Source organism: Euprymna scolopes, chromosome 6 (assembly GCF_053919585.1).
Source record: "Euprymna scolopes isolate OS-2025 chromosome 6, ASM5391958v1, whole genome shotgun sequence".
Lineage (NCBI taxonomy): Eukaryota > Metazoa > Mollusca > Cephalopoda > Sepiida > Sepiolidae > Euprymna > Euprymna scolopes.
The window spans coordinates 85,251,598-85,275,526 of NC_136487.1; the positions used below are offsets into that span (position 1 = coordinate 85,251,598).

At 34.8% G+C, this 23,929-nt stretch overlaps 1 protein-coding gene across 3 annotated transcripts in view; it reads right to left on the reverse strand.

The window, feature by feature from the left end:
* The window catches only part of LOC145277760 (cilia- and flagella-associated protein 91-like), a 362,282-nt gene that overhangs the window by 225,771 nt on the left and 112,582 nt on the right, over window positions 1–23,929 (reverse strand). The window lies entirely within an intron of this gene.

A 23,929-nucleotide genomic window follows, 5' to 3' on the forward strand; every position in this document is an offset into this window, starting at 1 on the left:
AATAACTAACTTATTAGTATTGTGATCTGCATCAACCAGACACTGGCTGGCGGCAACTAATTTATAAGTATGGTGATCTGCACCCACCAGACACTGGCTGATAACTTATTATTTTGATCTGCTAATAAATGCCATTCTCCAAGTTTTCAAATCCATCATAAGCTGTCCAGAAATCCGAAATTATTCTTGTTCCTGCCAAAATTCATAAACGAATTGTTGGGAGTAATGTTTCCTGATCCATCTTTTAAACCACTGTAATGTTGCATCTGTTGCTCTCTCCCTCTCTTACATAAAGTAGTTAAAAAACAAATCATTTTATCTTACAATTAATGAGAAGTGACTTCTCCAGAGTATTTTTGTAATTAATCAGAAGTAACTTTTCCAGGGTATTTTTGTAATTAATCAGAAGGGATATTTCCATGGCATTTTTGTAATTAATCAGAATGAATATTTTCAGGGCATTTTATAATTAATCAGGATGTGGTTTCCCAGAGCATTCCATAATTAATCAGATGGAACATTTCCAGGGCATTTATAATTAATCAGGGTGGAGATTTCCAGGGCATTTTATAAGTAATCATGAGGACATTTCAAGGGCATTTTATAATTAATCAGAAGGACATTTTCAGAGCATTTTGTAATTAAATAAGAAAAGACATTTCCAGGCAAATTGGTAATTAAATAAGAATGAACATTTCCAGGGCATTTTATAATTAAATAAGAAAGGGACATTTTCAGGGCATTTTAAAATTAATCAACCAGAATTGGACCTTTCCAGAGCGTTTTACAACTAATCAACCAGAAAAGACCTTTCAAAAGTATTTGAAAATCAATCAACCGGATGGGACCTTTCCAGTACATTTAAAATAAATCAACCAGAGGGAACATTTCTAGAGCATTTTAAAAATAATCAACCAGAAAAGAACTTTCCATGGAATTTTACAACCAATCAACCGGAAGGGACCTTTCCAGGGCATTTTACAACTAATCAACCACAAGGGATATTTCCAGGGAATTTTACAATCAATCAACCAAACAGGAATGTTCTAGGGCATTTTACAAGCAATCAACCAAAATGGACCTTTCTAGGACATTTTACAATCAATTAACCGGGACCTTTCCAGGGGTTTTACAACTAATAAACCAAAAGGAACATTTCCAGGCCATTTTATAACTAATAAACCAGAAGAGTCTTTTTCCAGAGCATTTTACAATCAATCAACCAGAAGGGACATTTCCAAGGCATTTCACAATCATTTAACCATAGGGGACATTTCCTGGGCATTTTACAACTAATCAACCATAAAGGACCTTTCGAGGGCATTTTACAATCAGTCAACCAGAAGGAACGTTTTCTAGGGCATTTTACAACCAGAAGCGACTTTCCAGGGCATTTTACAACTAATCAACCAGAAGGGACCTTTCTAGGGCATTTAACAATCAGTCAACCAGGAGGGACATTTCTTGGGCATTTTACAATCAATCAACCAGAAAGGCGATTTCCAGGGCATTTTATAATTAAATCAGAAGGAACCTTTTCAGGGAATTTTATAATTAATCAACCAGAAGGAACCTTTGCAGGGCATTTTACAACTAATAAACCAGAAGGTACATTTCCAGGGCATTTTACTGCCAATCCACCAGAAGACCATTTCCATGGCATTTTACAACTAATCAACCGGAAGGGAACTTTCAGGGCATTTTACAATGAATCAACCAGAAAGGACATTTCCATGGCATTTTATAATTAAATTAGAAATGGACCTTTTCAGGCATTTTATTATTTATTAATCAGAAGGGACCTTTCCAGGGTATTTTACAAATAATCAACCAAAAGGGACCTTTCTAGGACAGTTTACAATCAGCCAACCAGAAGGGACATTTCTCGGGCATTTTACAATGAACCAGAAAGGACATTTCCAGAGCATTTTATAATTAATCAGAAGGGACCTTTCTAGGGCATTTTATAATAAATCAACCAGAAGGAACTTTTCCAGGGCATTTTGTAATTAATCAGAAGTGAATTTTCCCGGGCACTTTTGTAATGTTAAAAGTTTGTTACATTAAATATAGTAGTATAAAAACAACGCATTCAAGATGAGAATAGTAGTTTGAAGTATCCAAATGGTATGAATAATCAATCCTCATCTTAAAATGTCAGAAACGTAAGATCATGTTTAGTTGTAGGGAAACATTTTCACAGTAACATTTCATCAGTAGGGAGTTTTTTTTTAAAGAAACTTTGTTCATGGAAGTTTCATTTGATTTTTAGGTACATAGTGGAAGTTAGATGTCTTTGCAGTGTTGCTGAGAGGGTTCGCGGGGGGGGGGGGTAACTAAACCAGAGCTTATTTGCAAATGTTGCAGATTTTGGGAAATTATGTAGTATAGTTAACAGCTGTGAAATCGAATATAAATGAAATAGATTACAAATAAATGTTACCAAATACAAAAAACTTTTCTACATAGTAAACTGTGTCCATCGCTTTATTGCAGATTACAAAATAATCAATATTTCAGTAAATATAAGTTATAAAAAGCTGAAAATTACACCATCCAAGGACTGTATTAAGGTGAGATAAATCCTAAAATTTCATCAAAATTCATGTTATATTTAAAAAGTTATGTTATTTTTTTAATATTCAATGAATTTTCACCGTCCATCGCTTTATTGCAGGTCTCATAAAATGCCAAAAAAAGGACGTTTAACAGCTACCGAGAAGCAGAGGATTATTGCAGGACTAGCAGAAGGACTCTCGATCATAAATTTAGCCACAGAACTAAAAAGGGATCCCCGAACTTTAGCTACATTCGTCAAGAACCCCAACATCAAGTCCAGGAAAGATAAGGGCACAAGGAGGAACCTTTCTGATCGGGATCTTCGAAAAATTCATAGAGAGATTGTGCGCAACCCAAACAGCACCAGTGCAACAATTTTTGCGAGGGCTGGAGTCATACCAAGGTCCAGACAAGCCCGATGCAATGTACTGAATGAAATGGCAAGGAACATCAATCCTATTCCAAGGCTTCCATTGAGCCAAACCCACAAAGAAAAACGATTGGCTTGGGCACAAAAATATATGAAAATGGATTGCCAAAATGTTCTGTTTACAGATAAGGCTCGTGCTACCCTTGATGGACCGGACGGATGGGCCAAAGTTTGGAATCCAAATGGAACTCCAACACCTTATAGATTTCGTCGCCAACAGGGAGGTGGAGGCATAATGTTTTGGGCGGGAATTATTGGGGATAAGCTATGTGGACCATTCCGAGTGCCAGAAGGTGTCAAGCTCACCAGCAATGCCTAAACTGCCTTTCTAAATGAGAATTTGTTACCATGGCTAGATGATCTTCCCTTGTCACGTCGTTTTAAGATTATTTTTATGCATGACAATGCCCCATCTCATGCTGCTAGGGCAACTACATCCTTCCTTGGATCTCAGGGCTTTGTTGGAGAAACCCTCATGTCCTGGCCACCGTGTTCTCCGGACCTTAACCCCATCGAACACCTATGGTCAATATTGAAACGAGGAGTTTATGAGGGAGGAGAGCAGTTTTCTTCGAAGGATGCCCTTTGGAACAAAATAGTCGACGTTGCCAGAACCATTACTCCATCTCAGATCAAACAATTGACCTCCTCGGTGGACAAAAGGTTGTTTAATGTAATTTCAAAACATGGGGGATATGTGGACAAATAATTCGTTTGTTTGACACTTAGCCCTCAGGATGTGCCTTTGTTTTTGTTAATTTTCCGCAGAAAATGTGTTCAATATAAATTTATGATGCTTTGGTATTGTTTTATTGAGCTAAAACATTATCTTAGAAGACTTGCAATAAAGCGATGGACGGTGAAAATTCCTTGAATATTAAAAAAATAACATAACTTTTTAAATATAACATGAATTTTGATGAAATTTTAGGATTTATCTCACCTTAATAAATATTGATTATTTTGTAATCTGCAATAAAGCGATGGACACAGTTTATAGTTTTAATCTTAATTTTTTTTGACGTTCTTTTATTTCAATGCAAGATTGCACCTATGTCTGCAGGATTTTTTGACGAACAATTCATGGCTGCTGTCAGTTTTGTTTTTAACTTCTGCGTCTTTTAGATGACAACCGAGAAAAAAAAAAAAACTACAACTAATAACTGTCACCAAATGCATCAAAACCTTATTCTCTACTGATGTGTACATTTTAACTTATTGAAACTGTTTTAAAGACGTCAGGACATCTACTCACCCAAGCACTTTCATCCATTCTTTCAATATGGTCAAACCATCAGTCGCTTGTTTTGTACTCATCTACCTATATTGTCCAACTTTTATCATATCTATTCTCTGAGGTCATCAGATCTAAACTTGTCTTAATTATTCATATTATACATCCACTATATCATTCTTATATCACTTAATTCATTTCCATCCAACACACGTCCTCAACCCTCACTGGGCAAATTTCATCTCCATACATCATCACACTGCATACACATGTTTGCAATCACATGAAACCAAGTTCTCTCTATGCTCCAATGTTTTTACCAAAGTAACAGTGATACTATTGAGGTTCTGAAGAATTTTAATAGCTTCACTCTCCAAGTATACTTTATCTACCTTTGATTTGTTTGTAACATATTACCACAGAGCTGCTTCCCAGCTGACTGTAGTATGGTTGCTTCAAGTCTAGTGTTAACAAATTCTTGTTAAGCTGTCCTTAAATAATCTAATTTCTAGATAGTTGCGAACATTGTTTCCAATCCTGACCAGCGTCTTTACTGGACAATCTATACTAAACTCCCTGAACAGTGCTTCTAAGACAAATCAAAAGCAATAGACTTTGTACAGTTCCCTGGTGCACTTCCACTTTAATCTTAAAACTCTCACTAAATATGCTGTCAATTCTAACTTAATTTTGAGCATCTCTGTACATTGCTTGAACAACCTTGACTAATCACTCGCTTACCCTCATGCCCACCATACATCTCCTGGCAAAAAAGCTTGTGCCATTTATTGAAAAACTGATGATATCATACGAGAGCCCTCAGCTGCAAAGCCAACAGTCTAGACCATTGTTGAGATGGCTTGTTCACTGTTGATGGAGGTATGGCTTTGGTCCTAGCCGACAAATGACCTAGGTTGGTCCACCGAATATCTATTCACATCTTAAGGCTTAGTCTTCCGGTATTTATTGAGATTGGAATAGTCTATTGGTAGGTAACATAGGTTAGTTCTGCAACAACAGGGTATAGGTAAATAAAATACAGTTAGTCGTCAAATTAGACCATCTATATAATAAAATATATATTGACTTCATGCTGTAACACTTATCAATGACTCAACTTTACTCTCGAGCTGGAGCTTCTTCAATATCAAGTTCAAAGTCGTTAATAAATCTTTATAACATGAAACTGATTGATATGACATAATACACTATGTATTTTGTCTCTTACCATGGTAATTGAGCACTGGTTAATTTTTCTATGAAAAATATGAGTGATAAACAACTGAAGATTCTGTTAAGATGAAGCAAATACGTGTGTGGATAATAATTAAATATTTATTCTAAGATAATTATTTATAACCCCTTTTTGGCTGTGCTCTTTAAAAGAAACAATATAAGCTGTTTAATCTAAGCTAAAATGCAAGTTCCTATCCGTGTTTCTTGAACCCTTAAGACGGCTGAATCACCTGATTTGATGTGCAGGGGGGCAAAGGCGAGCAGAGCCTCCATATCAGGAAATCTGTCTTTTCTAGCAGAAGTCGCCTTCAACTCTATTTGTTGCATAACAGTTGGAATTGGTCTCGTCGGTTAGAGCACTTAGATTTGAGTTAAAGACGACTTGTGTTAGATCGGGTTTGAATTGTGAGACTAGTTTAAACAGTTGTTTCCTCACTGATGATTCCATTTGGATGGAACATGTGGATAATTAAATATTTATTTTTAAATAATCATACATAACGGTTTGTCTCATCTTTTAAAGGAACATTGTGCGAATCTACACCTGGTCTATCTACCGTTTGGTTCGAACCTATGAGGTTAAGTTTTGTAACCCAACGTTGTTAACAGTAGATCAATTATACACATAAGATGTGTAAATACTATTTCTATAAGTCAATACCATTAATTATATTTAAAGGGAGGAAACTTTTGTATAAAACATATATTCCAATTAACATACTACTTGTTTCTCCACTTCTGATGCTTCTCACTCTGTTACTCAATAGTGATTGCCCATTTGCATCTTGCGTTTTTTTATTTTATTTATTTTTTGCAAAATACCCACAAGATACCTCTCAAAAGTAAATTGACATTATCTACTTAGCTTGGCTACATGAAATTTTAAAAAACAAAACAAACTGAAGCGCTCTAGACAAAGTTCGTTATATTTGTGAAACTAAAAACTTCTCTGACAATTGCCTCATTACACAGTCTAATCTGGAAGCCTCCATTCAGTCTAAAAAAAAAACAACAAAAAACGATAGATACCCCCTGTAAGGGTAGCTGCGTATGTAATTATGAGGCAAAGGTTACACAATCTACAACCACACCTCTCCTGAATCTACACGGCTTGAGTCAAGTGGCAAGGAGAAGTGCTAGAGACTGGAAACAATGCCAAGATAAGCGGAGAGCACGTACAGCACTTGGAATTCCCAAATAGTCACCCATTTTAGTACTGACCAGGCTCAACGTTGCTTAACTTTTATGATCTAAAGGGATCGGTGTGTCAACATGATTATGCCATGCAGTCTAATATATTTGCGACAATTTAGCATTGGCAGACTAAAGTCCAAATCACTTTACAAATGGTTGGTCATATTGCAGTCTTAAATCAACAACAATCTGTGCAGTTTCATGTTTACGTGCCAGAATAATTGAGGCCTCAGAATCATATGATACTAAGCGTCACTTTAAAAAAAATGTCGGCAAACAGGTTCAAAGTTTCACGACTTTGTAACTTGTGTATCTTGGGAACTAATAGATATTCTTTTGGGATTTGTTATAAACTGTAACACCTAAACTATCACACGTCATATTTAACATCGATGATAGTTGTGATGTAATGATTATTGTGAGAATGGTGGCAATGAAATGTGTTATCATTGCCTGTAAACATAGTAATAAAGTTAAAGAAACAAGACAAGTTTTACTGCACTTACAAAGCTTCTTAGTAATTCTGCACTGATGTTGGTGTCAATGAATGTGGTGTGATCACCAGCATCATCAGATTCTTTTCGGCAGTTTATTCCCAGTCTTGAAGTTCATTTTGTTCATTTAGAACACCATGGAGATAAGAGGCATGTGCAGGGGGCAAAGGCAAGCAGAGCCTCCATATCAGGAAATCTGTCTTTTTTAGCAGAAGTTGCCTTCATAAACATTGGATTTTGACTCCACTGACCCCTGTTGGTGTTTCTTGAAAATGTGTAGATGTTGGGGTAGATCATACAACCAGCCTACTCTAAAGTAACTATTTTATCATTGGACATAAAAGAACTACTAACCATGAAGCCTCGTATCTAGAGTGGACATTAATTCTGTAAAATTCTGAGTGATATTATCTGGCTGTATGAGCCATGGCCCAACCGATTTCTTAACCCATAACCAGATATTTCCCATCACCTACCTGTTGGTTTTATTTGTATACCCTTATTTTTGTATAATGCTGACTTTTCTCCTTTTTTGATAAGCATTTAGCTTTGCAATGCCATGGCCTATAGAGGTCCTTTTTCTTTTTCTCATTTTCATTCCTTATTGATCTGATGATATAATAAAATTCTATGTAATTTATTTTATTCCTCATCTTTTTAGTTTAATTTATGAATTGCTTCTTTTAATCAAGCAGAGCTTTTACTATCTTGATAGGTTTGCTTTATTAGGGACTAGCGGTTGCACCCAGCCTTGTCAGGAAGTAATATATGCTTAAATATATCTTAATTCATGCAGATTTCATATTTATTACTACAGAGCCCATTCTCTATTGAATATTATATGTTCCTAATATATAGAACTGATGTCAACTTAAAAAAAAAAATGACTTGAGTGCCGTCAGCTAGAATCGAAACCAAAACATTTAGAAGTCTAGCTGCATTCCCTACAGGCTGAGCTATCAGCAGATAGATAAGATTTAAAATAAAACTACTTCAAGCTACCATTGAATTTGTGCGTGCGCAGAAATAGAAATATGTCGGCAAGTTGAAATGAACAGTTTGCATTTCAACTTGCCGACATATTTCTGTACATGTTATTCATCGAACCAAACAAAGATTTTACTGGTTATAAATCATCCTTGATGTATGATCACTATATTCTGTTAATTTAATTAATTTATTATATATATATGTATACTTTGATTTATATTCAGAGACACATTTTATGTGGTCACTACACAGACATGACTATGTTTCAATCAGTCAGTAATGACCTCATCTGGTGACATGAGTTCCTTCCTCTGAAGGGTTTTGTTCTTGATGATTAAGTAATTAGTTATTCATAAATGACTGACCGAAACCCTGTCATGTCTATGTAATGACCATGTAAAATGTTTATTTGAACATAAATAACAGTATATCTTGCTCTTTTTTTTATTGAGTACTATTAATAACCTCATTAAATTCATTGCTTTTCATGTTTGAATATTTTAAATCTGAAATATTTATATATATATATATATATATATATATATATATATATATATATATATATATATATATATATATATATATATATAAAAGGAACTTTTTCTATGAATTTGAGGCTATTTTTATGAAATTTCACACAAAGGAATTTCATGTGCCTGGTAGTGTTCTTAGATGGGTTTTGTATCGAAATGTCTTTGATAAGTATTGATAATCGAAATAATCCGATGAAAGAAGAAACAGGCGATTCGAACCAAAGTTAGCACCTTACACAACCTAACATCACAAGTGCATTTGAGAAGTTTTATTACCACACAAGCTGAAAGACCCGACATATGTAATCAACAGTAGGTCCGTGGGAATTGAAATCCCCAGGCTAACTGTATTATCGCCCTTTAACTCTGGTAACCAGAGAGCAACACAGCCACGTCACTTCCTGTTCTGTATACTTCTATCTCTTGTCGCTGAACTCTCTGTACATTTCTGTACATAATAACTCTGTCAATTTTCAGTCTACAGACTCGAAATTTGATTTACAGGGTAGTGAGATTTGGGAAAATCTTTGTGGTCTGTTTTCAGCCAGAAATTTGGCTGTTAAGGGGTCAAAGTTCAACGATTTGTCCTTTGAGAACTCTATGAAACTCCTCTGCCAATTTTGGGTCTAAACAATTCAAATTTTAGATATAGGTTCCTTGGACATGGATCTAACTTAACTTGATTTGAGCCCAAAACAATAAATGTTAAGGGGTCAAAGTTAAAAAAATTTGACCGCTGCGGACTCTACCAAATTACTCAGACAATTTCTGGTCTAAACATTTGAAATTTTACATAAACGGTATTCAGAGATAGGGCAAGCTTTTTAATCGGTTTGGGTCGAAAATTTGAGCTATCAATATATAAATGTATGTATGTATGTATGTATGTTTGCATGTCTGCCTAAAACTTTCGACAGAGGCGACGGATTTTACTAAGATTAATATCATTTTGAACCTCGACCGTTCAGACGACAACTACCGAAAAATTAGCTAAAGAGATTAATATCTTCATTCTCAACTAGGCCTTTTCTACAGGGAGGGGTTGCTTTTTTTCACCAATATTTTCGAAAGTCATCCTCTCTTTTCGATTGTCTAGCCTTAATTTAAACCTACGTCACTTCCGGTTTGGTGGTGGTCGTAATAGCAAAGACGTCAGGTTTTTTTCCCGTTCTTTTCTTCCTTCGTGATACGGGTTCGAGCCTGCTTTCCTACTACCACTTTTTTTTTTTTGCCCAACACACACCTCCAAACACCCGGGCAACGCCGAGCTGAAATGCTAGTATATTATATAATTATATACATAATATAATATATAATGGTTTACCATTATATATAAAAATGATTTTATAAAATCAACAGTAGGTTCTCTATAGTGCAATGTATTGTGAAATAAGTCATAGCAAGAGGCATGTGAGATTCCTTCTAGTGCACTGCAATGGGTCCCTAACTAGAGCAGGCAATCAATCGATTTCATTTAAAAATAGGCGATTTCACTGATTTCAATGGCAATAAACATATAGGAGTGTGAAACATTGGGTCACCATGCTTGTGTGTGTGTGTGTGTGTGTGTGTGTGTGTGTGTATATATATATATATACGTCTGAGAACGTCCCTAAAAGACTTTGACATCAGCCCCCAGTCTTGGGAGAGTCGCGCTGCTAAACGTTCGGCCTGGCGTTGCGTCATCAGCCTAGGAGCCGACAAGGCAGAGAATCAACGCATGACACACGACCAGCAGAAGCGCAAGAGGAGGAAGGAGAGAGCTGCCGGTTCACAGCCTGCCGATACCGCCTTCATGTGTCCAGAGTGTGGAAGAGTCTGCCGAGCACGGATTGGCCTCATCAGCCATCTCAGGACCCACAAACCCCTGACGCCGAACTGATTGATATCTTGGTCATCATCGATTTCGACGGACGAGCAGGAAAGGAATATATATATATATATATATATATATATATATATATATATATAAATTGGGTAAAATCGTTAGAGCTTTATATCCTTATTTTTCTCTTTCTTTTTCATCTTTCTACCTCTGTCACATTTTGTCTTGCCTCTCCTCTCTCTGAAAATACTTCAAATGATTTGAGTAGGGGGGGGGCATCAATAAATATCTTCCTAACTCTTTTAAAACAGACTTTCAGTATGAAAAAAAATATTGTAGATTAACTCCCTTCATATTTGGTAAGTTGTGACATTTATTCTGAACAGGTTAACCAATAAAGTTTCGAGGGAATATCAAATTGACATTCGGTCCCCAATCAGCATGTTTATCCCAGTCAGTCATACAGAACCTAGTATTTCCAAATAGTCACCTATCGGTTACTAAATAACCAGGTTTGGTATCGTTTAATTTTGGTAATCTAATAAGAACCGATGTGTCAATGGGAATATGGCATATATTTTCTGACTTTAAAGTCAGAAAATATACGCCGTATTCCCATACAGGAAATACATTTATCGCCTCGGATTGCAGTGATGGTCAGAGAAATAGCGTTTTCCATTAAGTCTTAATTTCCAAATATTTCTTCCAAACCGTTTAGTTTAGAATTGAATCTTAATGGTTCCGTTTTCAATTTTAGAATAGTGTTTTTTTTTAATCCCCCAAGATCTTGATTACTATTTGTCAATGATTTTGCTGTAAATCTTTGTCAAACTTTGGAAGAGCCTCAGTATATTTTGCCTGTCTCTGTTTCAAAATTTCTTAACTATTCAACATTTACATCGCTCTTCCTCTCTCTCTCGTTTTTCTATTTATTTAACATAACATTATCCTTGTCCAACAGTCAGTTCCTATTTACTTGTCTCCCCCATAAGGTCAGAGTTGGACAAAATTCGATTTTTAATGTGGGATGAACTCAGCTCCCTAAAAAGAGGTATTCTAGATTCAAACAAAAATAAAAATTGTCTCGGTTCTAGGAGTTCTCCTTCACTGACAGACAGGTAAAAGATAAAGTGTAGTATCAAAACAGATACTACACCCGTTTCTTTGTTAAGAGGCTATGGATGAAAATAAAACATGTTCAGTTTTTATATACTGCAAACTCGTTTCTACTCTACATTTTTTTTTTATACAATCTTGTCCAAATACTTGCTTTCAAATCTTTTGAGTAGCTCACCTTCTTGCAATCAAAGACCATGCTTCTCTAATGAAGCCCTCCACATGATCATACCAGTGCAACTGATCCGATTTTAGGATAACATCTGTGTTGGGTAAAGGAAGTGCCTTCAGAAAATCCTAACACCTAATGTCTGGTTTGCTCAGGTCTTTCTCGGCAGATCTATGTAATTATGGATTTGTTATTGTTCAGAATTCCCTCAGATTAAAAAAATATATATACAGATTAAAGAAAAATATGTATGATGTCCTACTGATGATGAAGCGAAAATATTATATTCCAAAAATTATATAAATTGATCAAATAATTTTATAAAGAAAATACTCTAAGCGATTAATGGGAATTTGTAGGCATATAAATCTAGTAAGTACACGTTATTGTAGAGTTATCTCCCTTGACTTTTTTTTCAAAATGATGGAAGAGTTATTTTTCTTGAATACTCTTAAAATTTTATTTTCTTAGTTTCGTTTTTTACTTGATTTTGGGGATATATTTTTGTTTCATCATGGGTATGTACATCATACATTTTTTTATTATTATATAGGGAATTCTAGACAAGAACAAAAAGACATGAATCTTATTTTTTGAAGTTTAAATGGCTTACTTATAGTATCGTTAGTACATCTGTACTATGTTTGTATCATCACATTTCACATGCATGAAAGAAATCGAAATTTGATTAGCAACAATATTGGTGATAAATCTGATTCTAATACTATTATGGTAAAAAAAACATTCTGCTTTAGTCATTTTAAAATTAATTATTTCAAACCCACTAATAAATTGAAACTGGTTCGTCGCATCAATCTTTCGCAATCCTCTCATAAAGTTCTTTATTTCTAAAGTGACAATCATTCCAACTGATTAACACTTATCCTCGAGTTACCTTTAGCCTTGACAAGTCATGATTCCATTAGTAAAAAACAGTACAATTTTAAATAAATATATTTCGATGTGTCATTTGTTTTATTGATTTGAAGAATATTTAATTTTTTTCCTACCTCAAACCATGCATATTGCCACGGAACATAAGAGGCTATTTGGAATCATGTTGTAAAAGGAACTGTGGGGAGTTGAGTAGCACATTACAGTTGACTTTCTGCAGATTAGTACAGTCAGAGAAGCAGGTTAATGGGGGTGGGGATTCCAAGTCTAGCAGTTTAAGGAAAGAAACTATTAAAAGTTTTCCGGCATATAGAATCTCAACAGTGACAAGGGTGACATTTTACTGCTTGTCGGGACTATGTGTGTTGAATTTTTTTTTTTTTTTTCCATATGGATAGTCCTTTTTCTTTAAGATTGAACTCTTTCATATGCCTGGAGACAATGTTGTAACTTAACTTGAAGTAACTTGAAAAAAAAAAAAAATTACACAATAGAAAAAAATTGTAAATTTTTGAAAGAACAGATTAAATTTTGTTTACATCCAAATTTTAGGAAAATAATTCCCCCAAAATAAATAAATTATTACAAGTTGAAATTAAGAGAAAATTTCAATATATTAACCTATTTTTGCACATCAAACTGATCATTTTTAATACCTACTCCTACGTATGTCTAAGTATCATGTTTGTTCTAAAATTTTGCCTCATTTTTATTAAGTAAATTTTTTTGGAGAAAACTTTTTAGCTATGAATGTGTCTAACTAAACTGGCTGGTTTGTGATACAAAATTAGATCTATCATGTTCTTGCATTCAAATTTTGTTATCTCCGAAATAAAATTATAATTTTGATATTTGTTTTTCATTCTTTTTCAGATTGCAGCAAAGTTTCTTTTCTAGATTTCCCTCATTATTATGTTGAATTTCCTCTTTTAATATCTGGAGAAATTTTATGTCTTCTTGAGACAGTCTTTTCTTTGGGGTTTATATCACGAAAGTCCATCTCCAAGGCTCTTATTACTGAGGTAGGTGTAATAGGTAGAATCTCCTTGGAAGAGATTCGGTAACAATGTCCAACTGTGTTTCCTGGGTTGTTCAGATGTGTTGTTGGTCCCACTATGCACCACCCGAGATCCGTCTTGACAGCAAATGGATCTTTATCCTTCCCTGTGATCACTTTTCTTGATTTTAGGGCACCTGCACAGTCATACGCAATTAGCAGTCCAACAGGGCAGTCTAACTCGTCTGGCATTTCCTTTGCTATATTTATGAGATGTTCCCATGCTTCTGCTGTTATTCAGGTAGGTATGTTATTCATTTTCAGAGGGATGTATTTTCCAGTGTATTTGTTTCTGTGAAAAATACCCTCTTACTTTCAGTCCTAAAATACGTTGGCAGTTCTCTATTGTATTTCGACTGGCTATTGTTGATAACTTCAATCGAATGGGCTCGGAGTTTACCTTAATTCTCTCACAAATATCTTCACTGATAAATGTGTTGCTGCTTTGAGTGTCTAGTAAGGCATGCACAATATTTCTGGACCTTTAGGATCTGTGCAGGAGAGCCAAACAGGTATGATCATAGATGTTAATTGTTGTTGCTCATCCTTTTGTAGTACAAGGTTGTAGCACCATTTTCTTCCCCGGTTGTTTCGAGACATCTGTGCTCTATCCTGCCTTGATAACCTAGTAAGTGATGCCCTTTTCTCTTCCTTGCAACCTTTCTCTCACAGAAAAGATGTTGCTCGTCTGTCTGCTCTTGCGTTATTTCATGGCAAGTGTTCGATTGAACTCCAATCTATGATTGTTCTTTGCCAAACTTTTACAAAAAACACTTTACTAGATAAAACACTTTACTAGATACAACAACTATATATGATTTCCCTCACTCTCTATCTATGCCTTAATCTAAATGTAGATTCCATGAACAAAGCTTCTTTCCTAGAACTGACCACCTGTGGAACACTGTTCCATTGGCCTGCTTCCCAGTTGAATATAACCAGTGTAAACAAGGTTTCGTTGAGTCATACCCTTAAATAATCAAATTCTACCTTATTTAGACCATTAGCGATTACTACAGTACCACCTTACATTCAGTAACCCTTATCCTCGCGTGACCTTCGGGCCTTGATAAATAAAATTTCTTTGAAAATTGCATGTGGATGTTAGAGTAGAGATTGGCATGGTATGAATCCACGTTTTCATTTAGATTTTGCATTGCGCATCAAAGCTTGAAAATTCCGTATGATATGCTTATTTTTTAGGCATGAAGAGATCTGTTAGTGATTCTTCACTGTTTCATATTGGTTTTGTATTAACGTTCCATCTTCTGATTTAGTTGTTGCTCTGACGCCATTTTCTCTGTCAGTGAGATTGCAAAAGATGTTGAAAACTTTGTCTCTCACAGAGTGTAAAAGATTCACTTTTATTTATTTTTTTGTCTTTATTAATGCCCAAGATAATAAACAAGTTTTTCTTTTTTTACTTTGTTTATCCAATTTTGTTAGTGAATGCTAATTGTATCTTGGTTGATGTACATGCTGCAATTGGGAAAAATGGGCAAATTGTTAGCGATATCTGTAACGGACCAGGATATAATACCCTAGCTCGCTACAAGAAAATAATGAAACGAATGGAATTGAAGGAAACAAAGACTCAATTGATGGATAAGATAAACGTATCGTTTATTTACTGTTGAAAGAACGAATGTTTTAGATATAACATGTGCTCATGTCCGCGCGTGTGTAACCAATGTTCATTGCGGGACTGGTGTTGTAGAAAGAAAAGGATAGTGTGTGTTCATCTCAAATTCGGGTCACTATCGTTTGTTCACTCGTGGGAGAAGAAGTGAGTAGTAGAAATGCGAATGATAGTCCAGCGTGTAGGCAAAGAAAAGGATAGAGGTTAAGTTGTGCACCATGTTAGCAGTCAGCTACGCGAAGGTGTTCTCAGGGACCAGTAGTAGATAGAGAGAGAAAGAGTGAGAATGTGTACGTACGGTCTGTTAGCTTTTTGTCCCACATAGTAGTAATTGGTGTGAGGTATGTGTGTGCGTGCACGCCTGCCGAAACGGCACGCTGGTGCTGGAAGCTGGGCCGAAAAGAAGGAGCCGCTTATTGTTCTTTCTTTTATACTCGTTTCTGGGGTGTCTTTTGCGCATGTGGGGATTTCCTTTGAAAGCGGAAGTGACGTTGTCCATCTGTGTGTGTACGACGTGTGTGTGTGTGTGTGAGTACATGTGTGTACGTTAGCATGTGTGTATATACACGTGAATGTGAGTGTATGTACGCGAACGTGAATATATGTACGTGGGCACGTATGTTTGTGTGCGCGTATATATATGACAAGTAATATAGCTTGAAATGTGAACGCATGTTTTTGTGTGAGACTAGGAAAAGGCTCGCACATATCTCTCTAGTAGATTTTTTTTTTTTGTAGAGAACATGAGCATGTTACTAAAATTCCTGTCGTAGACTCAGACAAAAAAGAAAGAAAAAAGACTAGGAAATAGTTTACAATTTGTACCAAAGTTAAACTGATTAATTTTTCCCGGTATTTTTTTCTTATTTCTAGTATCTCTTAATACGCATGTTTTCTTAACTTTAGTTATGACAAGGGGAGAGCAACTCTTGAAATATGATCATTTAATTTTTTAAATTTTCATATGTAAATATGTTCATGGTTAAAATATCGGATTTAATTATTGAAATATTTGACAAAATATAAATATACATTATAATACTCAGTGAACGCTTTCCTTCCCAAAAAGACTTTTTTCGGCCTTTAGTGCAGTACTACTGCAGTATGTTATGTTTTCGGTCATGGAGGAAGAAATCCTTCCAGATTGAGGCAATTTAAATTTTTGCCTCACTCCAGAGTGTCACTTTGAGGGAAGCTAGATTTCTCTGCTTTAAAGCCCGATATTTTGTCTAACTCTAACTTCATGCGAAGGTAAGTACATAGAGACTTATGTTCGATATTTTCGTGTTCTTCCAAACTTTATAAAAATCAATCTAAAAATAAAAATAATTTTTCACTGACAAAAGTTACCTCCCTTAGCATGATTTATCTCCCTTGACACAAAGTAAAAACGTGTACGTACACATCATGCCATGCAGTGATGTACATGTACACATAAACAGACAAATAAAAAAAAGAACGAAACTTGCATTAATTTATCTCCAAAGCTTAGATGATTTATTTTTTTTTCACAAATTTTTAGTGTAGCAGAAACATCTAATCTTTAAATAAGCAACCATCAACACAGACATTTGTAATATTGAGGCTATGTATAAACTGGAATTGAGTTTTAATAGAACAAAGAAAATAGAGAAAATATAGACGTTGTGGCAGGTTGTAATTAAACATTCTTTTTTTTTTTTTGGTAAACGTTAAGTTTCCCGACGTGATAATTTCATTAGAAAGACGATATGCAGTAGTTAAAATATGTATATATTTTTTAAAGATAATAATATGCTGAATGTCTCCTAACAATAATCAACCATATTGAAATATGCTAGTATGTGTTTTAATTTACAAACTTAAAAATTGTTTTTCTTCTTTTCTGTTTCATGACATAAGTAATACTAAATTGATTTTAACGTCAATATGTTCAGCATGTTATAATCTTTAAAACTACAATTTTTTAGCTACTGTAGACTTGAAGATTGCTGCCGAGTTTATATTGTCCATCCTCCTAAATGGAAGTGCAAATTCCTGGGTTTCTTTGCCAAACATGCAACAAATTTCGGGTCCCTGACTATCAGGCGGATAACGTCAGCCCAGACAAAACGTTTACCTCCAGCACCCTTAAGGATAGACATAGAAACAGAAAATTTCCACCAATTCTGCCAACTGTTCGCGCAAAAATACTGCCAACCTAGAAAACAGCTTTTTCTTCTCCCTTTGTCAGAAAAATCTCTCATTTAAAAAATGAGGACTGAGGGACAAATAAGAAGAAGCGAGAGTAACAGGAGCTGCCGATAACGCATCCACAATGCGTTTTCTACTCTCCATAAATCATATCCTTACATCATTTGTAGACATTTATGCTGACGACACTACCATTTATGGTACCACATCTAAGACAGTAAACGAGCAAGTTCTCTCCAATTCTCTCTCCTCTGATCTTGAGCACGTAGTACAATGGGGAAAGGAGTGGCTGGTTACTTTTAATGCATCTAAAACCAAGCTTCTCTCTTTACATCATCAACATTCTAATTCACATTTGTCATCAATTGAAATGAATGGCTCTCGTCTTCAGGAGGCCTCAAGTTTTGACAAGCTTCTTGGCTTGACCATTACTCCTGATCTTAAATGGAACACGTATATCAAATCTGTTGCCAAGGCCGCTGGAAAAATGGTGGGATCTTTCTATCGATCCAGTAGATATCTCACTGCTGATGCTATTCTCTACCTATATAAGAGCCAAGTACGTCCAAGGATGGAATACTGTTGCCACATCTGGGCAGGAGCTGCTAGAAAGGACTTGTCCTGCCTTGATAGAGTTCAAAATAGACTTCGTAGCCTCGTAGGAGATGTCCTTTTCTCCTCCTTGCAACCTCTATCTCACAGAAGAGATGTTGCGAGTTTGTCTCTGATGTATCGTTATTTTCATGGAAAGTGTTCAACTGAGCTTCAATCTATGGTCCCCCCTCGCCAAACTTTCACAAGAAACACTCGTCTAGCTGTAAACACTATCAATAATTTCCCCCACTCTTTATCTGTGCCTAAACCTAAACGTAGATTCCATGAGCAAAGCTTCTTTCTTAGAACTGCACGCCTGTGGAATTGTCTTCCGTTTTCCTGCTTTCCGGCTGACTACAATATGGTTGTGTTCAAGTCTAAAGTAAATAAGTTCTTGATGAGCCGTTCCATATAAGTTATTAAATTTACCAAATTTTCATTACTAATGATTACTATATTGACCAATTTCTACTGTACACTCTTTAACCCTTATCCTTGAGTGGCCTCTGGGCCTTGATAATGTGGTGATGCCTTTGTAAAAAAAAAAAAAAAAAAAAAAAAAAAAAAATTTGTCTAGGAAATTTTTCCCTTGGAATGATGAACAGGTCCAAAACCTGAACCTCAAAGATCTATATGTCAAAGTCGAAGTCAAAGTCAAAAATATTGCCTTTTCTGACAAAATTCTCACGTCGGAAAATTTCACGCTTATCCCCCCCTTTTCTTTTTTTTTTTTTAAATTCTCCAAAAATAAAAATTTATTAATCTTAAATTAAAATAATTGTTTTAATAATAAATATCACTAATGCAGGAAAAAAAAAAAAAATTAAGTATCGTTATGTTTACAGTTTTTATTTTTTAAATAGATCTTTAAAAAGTTTGTTGTGCTTGCCCAAAATCTCTCCCCTACCCTTATCCAGGAAAAAAACAAAAACAAAAGTAAAGAAAAATCTATATGATATGTGACAATAGGAATATATTATATGCTAAAAAAAAAAATCACATAAATTGAGCAAAAATAAGACAATCAAATTTTATGGTTAAACCACGAGCAATGATCTCGTAGTACTCTCTTGAAAATAGTGTGAAGAAATAGGAGAGGTAACTCCAAGTAATCCAAACTTGATCAATTTATGTGATTTTTTGTGTACAATGTTTTCTTTTGGTCATGAGTAGATACATCATATACATTTTTTTGTTATTGTTTTTTTTTTTTCATAGATGGGAGGGGGGGGGGCGTTCTAAACAAGCGCCAAGTTTGCTTTAGTTTTTTATTTAAACACCCCCTTGTCAGCATTGCTTCAAGTGAATAAAGTGAATGAAATGTCTCAAATACCTGACTTCATTCTCATTATTACTGAGGAAAAAGAATTTTGATATTTGGCACCCATCTGTTGGAAATCTAGATTTTAAGGAAACCATTAATATGACAAGCTTGGAAGGTCAAGCACTTCATTGTTTACAGAAAATAGGCCCATACACTGAAACGATGCAAATGGTAAATTTATTTGGTTGGGATGTAGTTAATTTTATGATAAAATTCCAGGATTATCTCCCTTTAACAGAATTCTTAAAAGAAGCTTAATAACCTAAAAACAAATGGCAGCTAATAAATGCACAACCAAGAATCGAGAAGTGGAGTTTAATAAATGAAAAAACCAAACTTGTGTAATCTAAAATAATGGCCGTCATCAACCATTCTTACTTGATCTTTTTCTCACTTTTGTTCTTGAATCTTATTTTATTTTTCTCCTCTATTGGGTTTTCTGATCATGCTGTTAAGATTTATTTTTTTGTGAAGTCTTCTGTGAATAGGCTCTTGTCACAGTTCACCAAATGTGACCTGACTGAATCACTGGTAACAGGTGTGAACCCTCACACATGTGTCTTGATCGTCTTTCACAGGGGATTCACCACGAGTTCTCTCATCACAGTGGGATCTGGTTGGTCGGTTTCAGTGACGATTTCACCTTCGGGTTGATATGCCGTATCACACTGGAAGTGAATAGAGTTTCATGCACACAAAAGAAAGACAAACTCAGATTTCTCTATTCTACGAGTTAATTCAACTCAAATTTACAAAATGTAATATAAACTTATATACAAATGTCCAATGTTGATTTCTTACAAAACACACTATTGAATCTTACTCTCCATGGTTGTGGTAGCGATGGACGGTGGAAGGGGTGTGATGATTCTTCGATTAGTGTTAGGTCTCTCAAGACCCAGCTTCAACTCTCCAACTGATTTTTGGCATAGGCATTCGCTTATCAAGTGAGGTGATGGGTAGGGTAGGTTGTTCCCTAGACCAATCACCAATCAATATGTCATTCCGGGGAAGTCCTGATCCGATGCGTGTGCTGGTGATTCTGCGAACGCTCGCAGCTTTCAGTTCCCATGAACAGGGAGGTTGACCCCTCTCATGACTCTTCGTCTGACCCCAGAATTGAAATCATATTCGTTGTGTTCTCAAAACGACATCAAATTGTAACTTTTCCACCAACAATAAAATGTATATATCAGTTTTACAAAAACACAATAAAATTCATAACTTAACTCTTCCTTTCAGCAAGGTTGGCTGCCACTGCCCGGGCACGCAAATATGCTTAACAATCAATACAAGCATAGTTGCCCAGTCTTCTTCAGTGTTTTGGGAGTCTTAATCTCTCCCCAATGGGGAGCTCTACCACTCCCAGAGGCGGTCACGCCACATTCTACTGATTGTCCCTTCGATAGGAAATTAAAGTATTTATAGTAAAGCATATTAAGATCACGCTATATCATTCAAGGAAAAATGTTCACGCAGAATGGTTCATGAACATATTCAAAAAAGCGCTTCAGAAAGTGTGCATACAGCTACTGAAATGTCATTCCAGAATTTTTGCAGATATATATGTTTCACATTCCATGATGCCAGAATGCAAGGAAGATTAAAACAGTGTTTGATAGATTATTGCCAACCTATACAAAATCATGGCATGAAAAAAATGTTCCAGAGGTTAAAGAAGTTAAAGAAGAAAGTTTCTTTCAGATGTTCAAAAAAAATACATTATACTGAGAAGGAGAGATGAATGGATAATCGGTTTGGAAACATAATTTACATGGTAATAGGGCACAAGTTTATCTCCAAAAGATCCCTGAACAAGATGAGGAAACGATATTCAGATCCTGTTGAGAACAATACTGCAGAAGAACTTATGGATACCATTTAAGATACCAATTCCACAAACATGTTCAAAACAACAAAGAACAAAAAGAAAACATGCAATTACAGCGTTTCTGAATTTTTAAGATGAGGATTGGTTATTCGTAGTTCAATGATTTCAATTAGTACCAATGCAATTACAGATTTGACTATAATCAATAATATAAACTTCACCTGTCTGTTTAAATGTATGTATGTTTGTATGTCTGCTTAAAACTTTCGACACAGGCAACGAATTTTCACGAGATTAGTATCGTTTTGAAGCTCGACCCTTCAGACAACAAATATCGAAAAATTAGCTAAAAACATTAATTCCTTCATCCTCAACTGAGCACTTTTCTACAGGGAGGTGTCGTTTTTTTCGCCAATATTTTCGAAAGTCATCCCCTCTTTTCGATTGACTAGCCTTAATTAAAACATTCGTCACTTCCGGTTTGGCGCTGGGCGCAACAGCAAAAACGTTATGCTTTTTTTCACGCTCTTTTCCTCCTTCGTGGTACGGGTTCGAGCCTGCCTGCCTACTACCACTTTTTTTTTTTTTTTGTTCAACACACACCTTCAAACACCCGGGCAACGCCGGGCACCCAGTCTAGTAAACCCTAAAAGAAAAATGTATTGAATCCATATGGATCAAAGCTAAAAAAGAGGGGTAGTTATGGTGTACTTGTGATCTACTCTATTATTTTGTGACTATATGGGCTCTTTTGGACATTATGTATAGAAGAGCCTACAACAAACGATGAGCAGTCTGCATACTATAATATACTTCTATAAATACACATTTTTGTAAATACACTATCATGTCTTGTTTATTATCAACCCTTCAAGGCCAAAACACATATTGAAGGGGAAATAATTTCCAAACCACTGAGAAGAGATTTAGATTAAAACCAATATCTTATTTGGATATAAACAAAAAAAAAAAAATGCATAAGAGTAGAAATCTAAATATTTTACATGAAGCACAAAACCTTAAAAACGCTCAAAGAAAGAATAGTGTAAGGATGTGCAATGCTGCAGGTTTAGCAATGGTAGAAACATTTTGTTAAAAGAAAATAGACCACTCAAAAAATGGGACAACCTTTGAAATTGTAATGTCTTCTTGGATGCAAGGCTCCATGCTGTAATTACTTGAGTCTTAAAAAGTTAATGTCCCTCCAGATGCGAAATCCCCTAGGCAGTATATTTTTTATGTCCATAGATTAACAGCTGATATTCTTGAGGTGTGGTCCTGGTGATATCTAGAACAAAACGGGTCAGTCGGAAGTTTCTCAGGGCTTTGTGTTCAGTTGGATGATGTTTGTCTTGATTTGCCTGTTGTTCAGCTAGAATGACTGTCTTTTGTAGTGTAATCAAATAAAATTGTAAGTTCACAAAATAAGACATTAATACTTATTTTAAATTGGCGTTGTAGTTTTGTTTGGAGAATCTTTCGGTTGTCGCACTAACAATGCCACGTTATTGACACTAAGGCTAGTGTTGAAATCAAGCACTGAATTTGGATGAAGACAATAAGCAAACAACCATGATCTGTGCAGTGCAGTGAATGCACACAGATGCACACAGATGCACATTTACAATAGTAAATGAATTTTGAGAATATCAGTATCATCATATTGTCTTATTTCCTTTGGTCAGGAGTCTGACGTTTTCTGACAACCTGAAACCTCAGTCTCCAAGCTTAGTAATCTTGAGGATTAATTCCATTCAAATTCCACTTATTGATGCTTTCCATCCAAATTTTCTTGGATATAAAACATTAGAAGAACAATGCAAAATTATCCAATTATATCAATAAATATTAGTAAATTGTGTAAATAAATCTTGAAAAAAAATGATTATTTAGTAAATTGATTTTAATTTATTGTTCATTTAAAAAAATATTCAAATATTTAAAATCACTTAATTGTCAGCACATTTTTTCATTATCAAAAAAGATTATTGGATTATTTTTAATTTGCAAAATAAAAACCGGCAATGAAAAAATCGTAAATCAGCAAAAATTAATAAATTGTTTCATTATAAAAAAATATTTATATACTACAGATATAATCTATGTTTAATTAATTTTAATCAAGTAAAACAAATGTTTTCTTATCAATAGCATTGAAATAAAACAATCGTTTTTGTTATGATAAAATTTAATGAATTCGCTGATTCTGGATATTTTAACTGTACTTCTATCTTTCCAAATTAAAATTAATCTAATAAATGTATTATTATGACAAACTTTATTGATAATTTAGTGACTTTAGATTTTTCTTATGATTTAAAAATTTGTCTTCTAATGTTTTATATGCAATTCATTTTATTTCTTCTGTCAAAAAATTATAATCAATATAATAATCGTTTTTTATAATGAGAAAATTTATAAATATTTAAAATCTTAAAAAGTTCAACAAAATGCCAATTGCATTTTTATTAGTGCATAAGGCACATCTGATTGAGTTGAAATAAAATATTTTTTGGTTAAATTCTAGTATCTTTCTTTTTATAGTTTAATATTAATAGTTTTTGGTAAATTTTATGGTTAAACATTTTGTTGAACATCTTTCTGTTGAGGCCGAAATCCTTTTTCAAGAAAATACCTA